The sequence below is a fragment of the Macrotis lagotis genome, chromosome X, assembly GCF_037893015.1.
Source record: "Macrotis lagotis isolate mMagLag1 chromosome X, bilby.v1.9.chrom.fasta, whole genome shotgun sequence".
Classification (NCBI taxonomy): domain Eukaryota; kingdom Metazoa; phylum Chordata; class Mammalia; order Peramelemorphia; family Peramelidae; genus Macrotis; species Macrotis lagotis.
Window position 1 is genome coordinate 654,186,725 of NC_133666.1, and position 11,966 is coordinate 654,198,690.

The following is an 11,966-nucleotide window of genomic DNA, read 5'->3' on the forward strand; positions in this document are numbered from 1 at the left end:
CCCCCATACCACCCCTTAGGCCCAGAATCCACCTGGCCCTATGGTCCTGGGCAGGCCATCCAATCCCAGCCCCTTGCAAGAAGTAAAAAAGAAAATGTGTTATATCTAACCATTCTCCCCCATAGTCCATCCTCTCCTCCATCACTCACATCACCCCCCTTCCCCCTGTCCCACCCCCTCTCCTTCTTACTCCAGATGCCTATACCCCATTGAGTATATATATGCTATTTCCTCTCCTAACCACCTCTGATGAGAGCGAAGATTCCCTCATTCCCCCTTGCCTCCCCCCTTCCATATCATTGCAATAGCTCATTGTAATAAAAAAAAAATCTTATTATGTGAAATATCTTGGACTATTCCCCCTCTCCTTTTTCTTTCTCCCATTCCATTTCCCTTTTTTTCCCTATTGACTCCATTTTTACACCATATTTTATCTTCAAATTCAGCTTTCTCCTGTGCTTCAACTATAAAAGTTCCCTCTACCTGCTCTATTAACTGTGAAGGTTCATATCAATATTATCAGTATCATTTTTCTATACATGCAGTTCATCCTCATTAAATCCCTCATATTTCCCCCCTCTCCTCCAATCTCCATGCTTCACCTGAGTCCTGTATCTGAAGATCAAACCTTCTGTTCAGCTCTGGCCATTCCAAAAGGAACCTTTGAAATTCCCCTGGTTCATTGAAAGTCCATCTTTTTCCCTGAAAGAGGACATTCAGCCTTGCTGGGTAGTTCATTCTTGGCTGCATTCTAAGCTCTTTTGCCTTCCAATATATTGTATTCCAAGCCCTACGAGCTTCCAATGTAGTTGCTGCTAAGTCCTGTGTGATCCTGACTGCAGCTCCACGATATTTGAACTGTGTCCTTCTGGCTCCTTGTAATATTTTCTCTTTGACTTGGGAGTACTGGAACTTGGCTATAATATTCCTGGGGGTTGGTTTTTTGGGATCTCTTTCTCGGGGGGGATCGGTGGATTCTCTCCATTTCTATTTTGCCCTCTGCTTCTAGAATATCAGGGCAATTTTCCTGTAGTAATTCTTTGAAAATGATGTCAAGGTTCTTTTCTTGATCATGACTTTCAGGTATTCCAATAATTTTCAAATTATCTTTCCTAAGTCTGTTTTCCAAATCAGTTGTTTTTTCAATGAGATATTTCACATTTTCTTCTAATTTTTCATTTTTTTGGTTTTGAAGTATTGATTCCTGATTTCTGGTAAATTCATCAATCTCCCTGAATTCTATTCTTTATCTGAAGAATTTGTTCTCCTCAGAGAGTTTTCTTATCTCTTTTTCCATCTGGCCAATTTTGCTTTTTAAAGCATTCTTCTCAATAACTTTTTGAACTGTTTTATCCATTTGACCTAAGCTGTTTTTTAGCATGCTATTTTCTTCAACATTTTTTTGTATTTCCTTGACTAAGCTGCTGACTTCATTTTCATGTTTTTCCTGCATCTCTCTCCTTTCTTTTCCCAGTTTTTCTTCCAACTCCCTCATTTGATTTTCGAAGTCTTTTTTGAGCTCTATCATAGCCTGAGCCCAATTTCTGTTTTTCTTGGAATCTTTAGATGCAGGAGCTTGTGCTTCCTCATCTTCAGACTGAGTATTTTGATCCTTCTTGGGCTCATTTGCAAAATATTTCTCAATGGTCTTCCTCTTGTTTCTTTGCTTGTTCATTTTCCCAGCCTAAGCCTGTTTTTCCTGAGCTTTTGGGACACTCCCACCAGGGTCTCAGTGTGTGAGGCTCTGTCTTCCCTCCTAGTCTGTGAATGACCATAAGCGCCCCCCTCTGCCACGGGGCCAAGGTGGGGGGGGGGGCCTGTTGTTCTATTGGGGGGGGGCGTCTAGACTGGGATCAGGATCTGAATGTGGTCAGAGCCCCAGAGTCCTGTTCTAGGGGCAGAGGACAGAGCTCTGCAGTCTCTCTCTCCTCACTCCCCTCCCTCAGCTCAATGGGCTCATGCCCTGGGGGCTCCTGCTTCCTGGCTCTGCCTGCTTCTATTTCCCGGTCTGGGCTGCCCAAAGACCAAGCTGCTTGCTGTGTGCCCTGGGGGCTGGGCTCCACGTGCTCGCTCTGGCAGAGGTCCCCTGCTGTTCCCCTACTTTGTGCCCGGTGCTCCCCGGGGTGCAGCTCAGGAGACTCCCCCACTGCTGTGAGCTGCGGCTCCCAGTGCCCTGGGGCTGCCTTTGAGAGGCTGAAGTTTTTTTGGTCTGGCGGGCCACCCCTCTGGCGGGCTGCCCCTCCAACCCCAGGGAGCTGAGCCTTTCTGCTCTTTTCCAGGTTACCTTGAGTAGGAGAACTGCCTCACTGGGTCCCTTTGTGGGTTCTGTCTCTAGAAAGTTTAGTTAGAGTCCTTAGTTTATGAGTTTTCATCAGAGAGCTCCTAAGACTCGATCCCTTCATGTCCTCATCTTGGCTCCGCCCCCCGCCCCCCCCATATTATTTCTTGAAAAATCAAGTCTAGACTCTTTTCCTTTAAATTATTTCTACTATATCTGTTTTCAAGGTTGGTTGTTTTTTCCAGTGAGATATTTCACATTTCCTTCTAATTTTTGGTTTTTTGTTATAATTTTATTTTTTCCCAGTTTCTTGTAAACAGCTTCCTTTAGTTCCATTCTGCATTTAAAGGAGTTATTTTCTTCAGAGAGATTTTTTTTTAGGTTTTTGCAAGGCAAATGGGGTTAAGTGGCTTGCCCAAGGCCACAGAGCTAGGTAATTATTAAGTGTCTGAGACCAGATTTGAACCCAGGTACTCCTGACTCCAAGGCTGGTGCTTTATCCACTATGCCACCTAGCTGCCCTTTCAGAGAGATTTTTAATCTCCTTTTCCAGATGGCCAATTCTACTTTTTAAGTCATTCTTCTCCTCATTTGCCTTTTGTTTTGCCCTAAATTGGTTTTTACCATATTATTTTCTTCAGTATTTTTTTGTATTTCTTTCACCAAGCTGCTAATTCGGTTTTCATGATTTTTTCTGCATTGTTCTCATTTCTCCTCCCAATTTTTGCTCTACTTCCCTTAATTGCTTTTCAAAGTCTTTTTTTTTTTTTGAGTTCATCCATAACCTGAGCCCATTTTCTATTTCTCTTGGAGGTTTTGGATACAGAAGCTTAACTTTGTCATCTTTTGAATATGTATTTTGGTCCTCCATGGGACCAAAGTAATTTCCTATGCTCAAATTCTTCTTTTTCTGTTATTTGCTCATTTTCTCAGCCTATAACTGATTTACCACACTTCCAAGGCTTTGGGGGACAATCCACAAAGACCTTAATTCCCCCAAGTTCTTATGAGGGGCTCTGACCATTCTGTGGTCTATGCTTTGATATGTGGATGACTACAGGCCCTTCTCCTCTGCCCTGGAGCTGTGAGGAGAGTTCCTGTTTGGCTATGGTGGTATGGGAGCCCAAAGTGCACCCTGCATCTGAGTGTGGGAAAACAGCAGAGTCTTGCCCCAAGGATAGCAGAGAGACCTCTGCAGTATCCCCCAAACCCCTTACTATCCGTGGGCTGGGAACTCTGGAAGTGCTAGGTGGCTCCACTGATTCCCACTACAGGTTCTCATTGCAGGGCTGCTCTGAGGCCAGTGCAATCACTCTGTGAGGCAGAGTTCTCTCACCACCCCTTCCAGCTATCCCCAGTGATCCCTGGGCCAGGAGGTCTGGAAACCGCTCCCTCTGCCATGAACCTAGGCACCCAGGCCCAGCTGTGCTATGCTGTGACTGTGGCTCTATCTAACCCCCAGTCCCAGTGAAACAGACCTTTCCTGTGGGACCTCTAAGTTGTCTTGGACTGGGAAATTGTATCACTCAGTCTTTCTGTGGGTTCTGCCCCTCTAAATTTTGACTAGAGTCATAATTTAATGACTTTTGGAGTTTTGGGGGGAACGAGTTTCTGGGAATTCCTGTCTTCACACTACCATCTTGGCTCTGCCCCAATTCTTAGATGTTCTCCCAGGTTTTAATGAAATCTCTAATATTTTTTCTCTCCTATACTTTCCTTTGGAGCCTCCCAATAACTGGGCTATTATATTTTATTACAGTCAAATATCACAAGTTGTCCAATTATGTCCAATTGATGACCATCACCTCAGTTTCTAATAATTTGTCACCACCACTGGTATAAGTATTTTTGTACTTATGGAGAATTTTCTTTTTTCTTTGATCTCTTTAGGATATAGTAGTATCTCTGGGTCAGAGGGTATGCACAATTTAGTAGTTTTTTCGTTTAGTTCCAAATTGTTCTCCAGAATAATTGAACCAATTCACAACTCCACAACCAAATATTAGTTTACTTTTTTCCCACAATTCCTTCAGCATTTTTCATTTTTCTTTTCTATTATTTGAGTCAATCTGATGGGTGTGATGTGGTACCTCAAAATTGTTTAAATTTGCATTTTTGTAATTGCTAGTGATTTAGAGAATTTTTTTCATAGTTAGTGATAATTTATATCTCTTCCTCTGAAAAATTCCTGTTCATATGCTTTTATCATTTAGCAACAAGTTTTATGACTTGTATATTACACTAAAATTTTTGGAATACCATGTAGAGGAAACTAATTCAAATAAAAAAGACTGAGTCATTGCACAATAAATGGTTAAAGAATATGAACAGGCAGTTTTCAAAGGAAGAAATCCAAGTAATATAAATCACTAAGATTTAGGAAAACACAAATTAAAGCACTGCTGATGGTTTCATGAATTGATCCAGCCATTATGGAAAGCAATTTGGAACTATGCCTAAAATGTTATTAAACTGCATGTACCCTCTGATCTAAATATACCACTATCAGTCCTATATCCCAAAGAAATCAAGGAAAGTTGGAGTTTATATGTACAAATATATTTATAGCAACTCTTTTCATGATACCCCAAAAAATGGAAACTAAGGGGTCATTATCCTTTTGGGGAATGATTAAACAAATTGTGGGATATGAATAAAGTGAAATATTGTTGTAACATAAGAAATAATGAAATGGACAATTTCATTGGAAAACTGGTAAGACTTTTATGAACTGATGCAGAACATAGCACTCAAAATAGGAGAGCAATTTTTTTTTTTTAGGTTTTTGCAAGGCAATGGGGTTAAGTTGCCCAAGGCCACACAGCTAGGTAATTATTAAGTGTCTGAGACTGGATATGAACTCAGGTCCTCCTGACTCCAGGGCTGGTGCTCTATCCACTGTGCTACCTAGCTGCCCCCAGATTGCAATTTATACAATGATAACATTACAGAGAAAAATAACTTTGAAAGACTTTAGAATTCTGCTCAATATCATGATAAAACACAAATCTAAAAGAATGAAGCTGGCTGAAACATGCCACTCACTTCCTGATTAATGATGATGAACTTAAAATACACAATGAGATAAAAAAAATTTCAAACATGACTAATGTAGGAATTTTTGCCAGACCACATAAACATACATCTAAGGATTTTTTTTTTCATTTGCTCAGTGGAGGGACTGGCTAATAGAAGGAATGAATTCATATGAAATACTTGTTACTTGAAAAATAAAAGAACAATTTTGAAAAGAGTATAAACATGTCTGAAAATTTTTGCAAAGATAGCAAATGGGTGATTATGAATAGTGCCATCTCATAAAGCAGAGAGAAGTGGCAGAAGTCCAAAAAAGCAGTTTAAACAAAGATTGGCAAGATGTCTAGTTCAACTAGTTCAGCCCAAGAGCATTTAAGCATGAAAATGGAAGGAAGATGACAAAGTGAAGAAAAGATTTGCAGGAGTCATTTAAACAAACTTTTCCATCAAAGAAAATAGAACCACTATACTTGGACCCTAACAGTACAGTTCTAGAAGTTCTTTTGGAGGAGGAAAAATCAAACTAAAAAGAACAGGAAAAGGCATCATATTTGACTAACTCTCTATAGAGGAAATCCATAGTAACATAATTGTGAGAAATTTAAGAGACCAGGCACTGTGCTAAAGTGCTTTACAATTACTAACTCATTTGATCCTCACAACAATCCAGTAAAGGAGATGCTTTTATTTCCATTTTACAAATGAGAAACTGAGGCAGTGGCTAAGTGTCTACCTAGTAAATATCTGATACCAGATGGAACATAGATCTTCCTAATTCCTCACCCAGTACTGTATCTATGGTATAGCTTGACTTCCCCAAGATTCCACAGTACTTATTTGTCAGCAAAAAAGCTTTTGATTTAGTAGAAAGAAACACCACCTTCCGTTTGTAAAAGCAGATTGTACTTCTAGGGTGAGGAGGCTTCTGGAGCATAGTGGATTATATTCATCAGATCAGGAGTGGAGTACAAAGAGGAATAAGACTGGCAAATGTTCTCTTTATAGATCTGCCAGAGTAGAGTGAACTAATGAGAATAAATGACCATCTTAGGTCTCGTGTACAGTCTACATGAGTCCAAAGTCTTGGGATGTCATTATTATTTGATTATATAAGTTATGTAAATATCAATATTTTTTAAATCTTGTATAAGAGTGAAGAAGGGACTTAGATTCCCCCTCCCAATCACCTGATAAAAATCACAAATGAAGAGGTGTGATTGTACTTAGGAAGGAAACAATCATTTCCTGCTACCAAGTTTCAAAAATCTATTAGTGGAATAGAAAAAGAACCCTGACTGACTGACTGGCTGTTCTCAAAAGATAGTTTGAGAAGTCAAGGTAGTCAAAGAGAAAAGGGGGAAAAAAACAGCTCCTTACCTCTTAAGGGGGAGGTATGATGGTATCATAGAAAGAGACATCTCTTTCAAAAGTTAAATTCTGTGGAACAATTGAGTAAGACAGAGACCTGGATACAGAGAGACAGTTACCAAAGATCAGAAGCAACTTCAAAAAGTATAATAGTTGACAGGAGAAAAGACAACCAGCCAGCTATGAACTAGACAGTCACTGTTCCCAGTGAGGAGAAGAATCTAGAAACAACACATTCCAGTGGGTTCTTTGTAAAGGATTCCACAGAAGTTATAAACTGATTCAACTTTACAGAGAGCAATTTCTATGTACAAAGGGAAAGAAAACTATACATTCTCTTTGATCCAGGAATACCACTCCTAGGTCTGTATCCCAAAGAGATCACAAAAAAGGGTAATAAAGAACCCACATGTACAAAAATATTTAGAGCAGTTCTTTTCATAGTGACAAAGAATTGGATTGAGGGGATGTCCATCTATTGGGGAATGATTGAACAAATTCTGCTATATGAATGTGATAGAGTTCTATTGTTCTGTGAGAAATCATGAGAGATAGGACTTCAGAAAAGCCTGAAAAGAAGTGCATGAAACTAATGCTGAGTGAAGTGAGCAAAACCAGAAGAACACTGAACATACTACCAGCAATACTGGGCGATGATCGACTATAATGAACATGTTCATTTCAGCAGCACAGTAATCAAAGACAATTCTAAGAGACTTTTGATGGAAAATACCATCTATATCAGAGAAGGAATTGTGAAGTTTAAATGGAAACCAAAGCTCACTATCTTCAATTTTTAAAAGTTGTCTTAGATATACTTTTTTCTCTCTAATGTTTTTTTCTTTAAATTTAATTCTTTTTTCTTAATATGATTGATATAGATCTATATTTACCAGTTTATACTATATACTCTGTGTGTGTGTGTGTGTGTGTGTGTGTGTGTGTATATATATATATATATATAATATATATATATATATATATATATACACTATACATGCCTATATTAGATTGCTTTCTGTTGGGGGAGGGAAGAGTGAAGGGAGGGAGGGGAGAAAAAATGTAAAACTTAAACCTTTGCAAAAAATATTGTTGAAATAAATACTAGTTGAATGACTAAAAGAAATAGTTTTTTAAAGGACCCTACAAGGGGCAGCTAGATGGCGCAGTGGATAAAGCACCGGCCCTGGAGTCAGGAGTACCTGGGTTCAAATCCGGTCTCAGACACTTAATGATTACCTAGCTGTGTGGCCTTGGGCAAGCCACTTAACCCCATTGCCTTGTGAAAACCTAAAAAAAAAAAAAGGACCCTACAGAAGAGAAAGGATTTTATGCCCTGAAATTCAAAGTAAGGAGTACCTTATGTAGAGATCCTAGAGTGCATAATTGCTTCAAATTATTTACAGAATACAAATAGTTCTGTGTCTGAACCCTTATATGTTCTGACAAGGACCTACCTTCTTCCCCAATTCTTCCACATCTTAAAGAACACACCCAATATCCTTGACTCGCATTTAGTCAACAGACCTGATTATATCATTTCTTCAAAGGCATCTAAGTCCATCATTTCACACCAACATTCCAGGATCCGTACCAACATAGTGCTAATTTTCACTTAACTTGTTATCACAGTGTACCCAAGCATGCAACAGATATCAGAAATTAAGCACACAATCATGCAATCATGCAAAGGTTATAATAAAATGACTAGTTTGGTCTGTCAAAATCACAATAGAAAATTCTACTGTTCATAGCATAGGAGGGGGGGAAAACCTAAAGCTATGCACACATGCATGTATATGTGTGCTATGCATGTGCATGTTTACATATTCATGTAAAACACATGTGAAAGCATGTGTGGTGCAAATATAATGTATGTTTGAGTACACACAAGAAGCTGACATAAATCAACTAGAAATAATTAGTGTTTGTTTTTTTTTATTTTTGTTTTTATCTGAGTGTCCTCTTTTATCTTTATGTGAAGAGTTTGAGGGCAAGGAATGATCTTTGTTACAAAGAGAACCTATAACAAATTTTTAAGATTTCTTAGTAACATAGAGGACAAATCTTGAGTTTGAAGACTAAAATGAATGTCCTTTATGACCAATGACCACATTCCAAAGCTTTGGCTCTCAATTTTTTTCATTCCCAAATGAGTCATTTTATAAGACAAAATGCCCTTATGGATATATGAAGGCTCTTGTATATATGCTGCATATTTTTCTATTGTCTATGTACTTCCATCCCACACTGACCTCCCCCACTTCGTTTTTTAATTGATATTTTATTTTATTTTTGCAATTATATGCCATGGTAGTTTTTCAACATTCATCCATTTACAAATTTATAAGTTACACATTTTTCTACTACCCTCCCTTGGAGGCAAAACACTCTAGTAAAAGTTGTACCTGTACAACTGTGTTTAACATATTTACATAATAGTCATTTTGTGTAAAAGGAATTAGGATTAAGGAAAAAGAAAGAAAACCATGAGATAGAAAGGAAAGAAAATTTTTTAAAAAGTGAACATATTATAAATGTTTTGGTTTTGGTTTTTTGCTTTTTTCCTCTGGAAATGGATGGCATTGTCCATAACAGGTTTCCCAGGGTTGTCCTTGATCTCTAAACTCCTGAAAGTTGCTGCATCCATCATATTGTTGTTAATGTGTACAATGTTCTCTTGGTTCTGCTCCCTTTACTCAGCATCAGTTCATATAATTCTTTCCATGCTTCTCTAAAGTCAGACTACTCAAGTAGTACAATAATACTCCATAAGAAGGCTCAACTGCAAAGATATCAACTACCTTATCAACTTTAGAGTATCTTCCTCCTAAGAGACCAATCAGTTCTGCCATGAAAATATGAGTATGCAAATCTATATTAAAGTGCTTCTGAAACCACTCACACCTAAAATTTGCTTCACTGAAGAGACTTCAAGGAATCATCTGGAAGGGATTAAAGGAGCTTTTGAATTGCCTGGGCACTTTGAAAGATTTCATAGATATGTTTTTTTCATCTTCCCTGCTTCTGGCTAACTCTTCAACTGAGAGATACTTAAATGTCTGTCCTTCCAAATTTCTTGCATCATACCAGTCCCCCCTGAAGTCTCCTATTTGCCACCTGGGCAAGGAATGGGCTTGTTGGACTAATTGATACATTTCTTTTCCTTCTGTTCCTTCCCTGACTCATGTCTTATTAGTTGACTGGGGTATGTTTTGCAAAGCCTGCCTACCTCCAAAATTGATCATCCTATTAACTCCAGGTATGTGTTTATCCATCTAATAAAGTTCTTCAGTCCTGACTACACTAAGGTCACATTCAAATAGTGCAGTTTGCATCTTTCCCACTGATCTAAAATGTAATTCCTAGTCTTCAAATATCATTCCGGTGCCTTGGTCTGGCCACCCTCAAAAACTCAGGAATGAGGGGGCGGCTAGGTGGTCCAGTGGATAGAGCACCAGCCCTGGAGTCAGGAGGACCTAAGTTCAAATCCAGCCTCAGACACTTAATAATTACCTAGCTGTTTGGCCTTGGGCAAGCCACTTAACCCCATTTGCCTTACAAAAATCTAGAAAAAAAAAAAAGAAAAAAACTCAGGGATGGCTTGCTTCTATTCTTCCTGAGCTGCATTTCTATTTACTTCTACCTCTTGTTCAAATCTCCTCCCCCCTACTTGTCCCCTTGGCAGGAAGGATGAAAAAGCACCTCACTATCAGGGACATCTTTTACCTTCTGCCAAGTTCTGGGTAGAATTTGATGTCCCCCAACATTCCTCTTCCATCCTGCTGGGCACTTCCTTCTGTACCAAAATTAGATGTCTGATTCAGAGACTTGTCTATCATCCACCATTGTTGTTGGACTTCTGCAACAGGAAGCAATCTCCAGGACAGAAATTGCTTCTCTCCAGCTTTGTGAAAGGTTTTGAAAGTCCTTCCTGGGAGTTGAAGAAATGGCATAGTCTTGTCCCTTTGGAGGAGTGAGCCCTCAAGCTCCATTTTTATGGTCTGATTTATTGAGAACATCAAATAAAAGATCCCTCTGAGGAGGATCTGAAAAAAATGTATCTAATTCATCAGCAATGTTTACTTTTTCATCATTAGATAATGACTCAATTTTTACAACATTCAAGTTAGATTCAGCACACCTTCATACACTTAATGAGGACCAGGACTTCTCCTCCCGAAAGTTCATCTGGGGCCAGAAGGTGACTATTGTTCTTCTGCTAGGACCTTTGTCCAGATCATCTTTGTCTTGTTAAAGCAGTCTGGTGTAACTCTTGTAAAACAATGCAGTTACCTATTAGTTTTGCAATTCTTTTCCACCTCCAGATAAACTTGTCCAGGACTTTATTCAAATAGTTCATTTACTCCCATCATCTCACATGATTGAGTGAGTGACCAGTTTTATAAATGACTGTAATCATGAGTTTTCCTGATTTTTATTAACTTTTCATAAACTTTTTATTGCTTTTCTTTTAGATCAAGTCAGGATTTGTCTAGAAGTGATTTGCTAGACATATAATATTCTTCTAATAACCTTTTCTTGATGAAAGCTTGGTTCTCAACATTACATCCAGAGTCCAAGAAATGAAATAATTATCCTTCTCCAGGTTGAATTAAGGTAATGATCTTGCTTTAAACCAAATGTATTTTCATTGCCTCTGGATAGAGGAGGAACTGCTGCCTCTAGGTCTCCCTCAATATCCACCTCTCAGCAACAATGATCATGATCATGACTTGAGATCTACCATGTAACCTCCAGAGAAAAATTTTTCAAATGGGGAGAATGTAAGAGGGGTTTTATACGAGTCCAGAGTATCTTTAGATGGCATTTCTTCATATGGAGAGAGGGGAGCTTGTATCTAGAATAGTCAATTGACATGTAAAGGAAGTGACTTAAAAGATAAATATTGTGCTTCTGGTCCTCTAACCACAAGGTGAATGGGAAACACTTTGATTGCTTTCAGAGGCACAGTCTCTCTTGACTTATTCCTCTAGGCTGGCTCTCTATCTAGTGGTATGAATCTTTTCCTGTAGGAACTTGATAGAAGATCATGATGTAAGAGGAGAGGCTCTGGGGATTTCTCCCCTTTGAGAACATGTGTCCCAAGAAATGAATCTTGATTCTTGGCATCTACATTTGTTCTTATTTTTGTTTTTTTCCTGTTTTAGGTGAAATGATTGTAACCTCCAGAATTGTGAGTTTCTAAAGGTCAAGAAGGCACCTTGGGTATCCCACTGTTCCAAGTCAGAGTCCAAGTCAGTTCAGTATGGCTGTCACAAAA

The 11,966-nt window shown here is 38.8% G+C and overlaps 1 pseudogene; it reads right to left on the minus strand.

The window, feature by feature from the left end:
- Positions 1–9,138: 9,138 nt before the first annotated feature.
- On the minus strand, positions 9,139–10,677 carry LOC141499559 (deubiquitinase MYSM1 pseudogene; annotated as a pseudogene).
- Between the last annotated feature and the right edge of the window lie 1,289 nt (positions 10,678–11,966).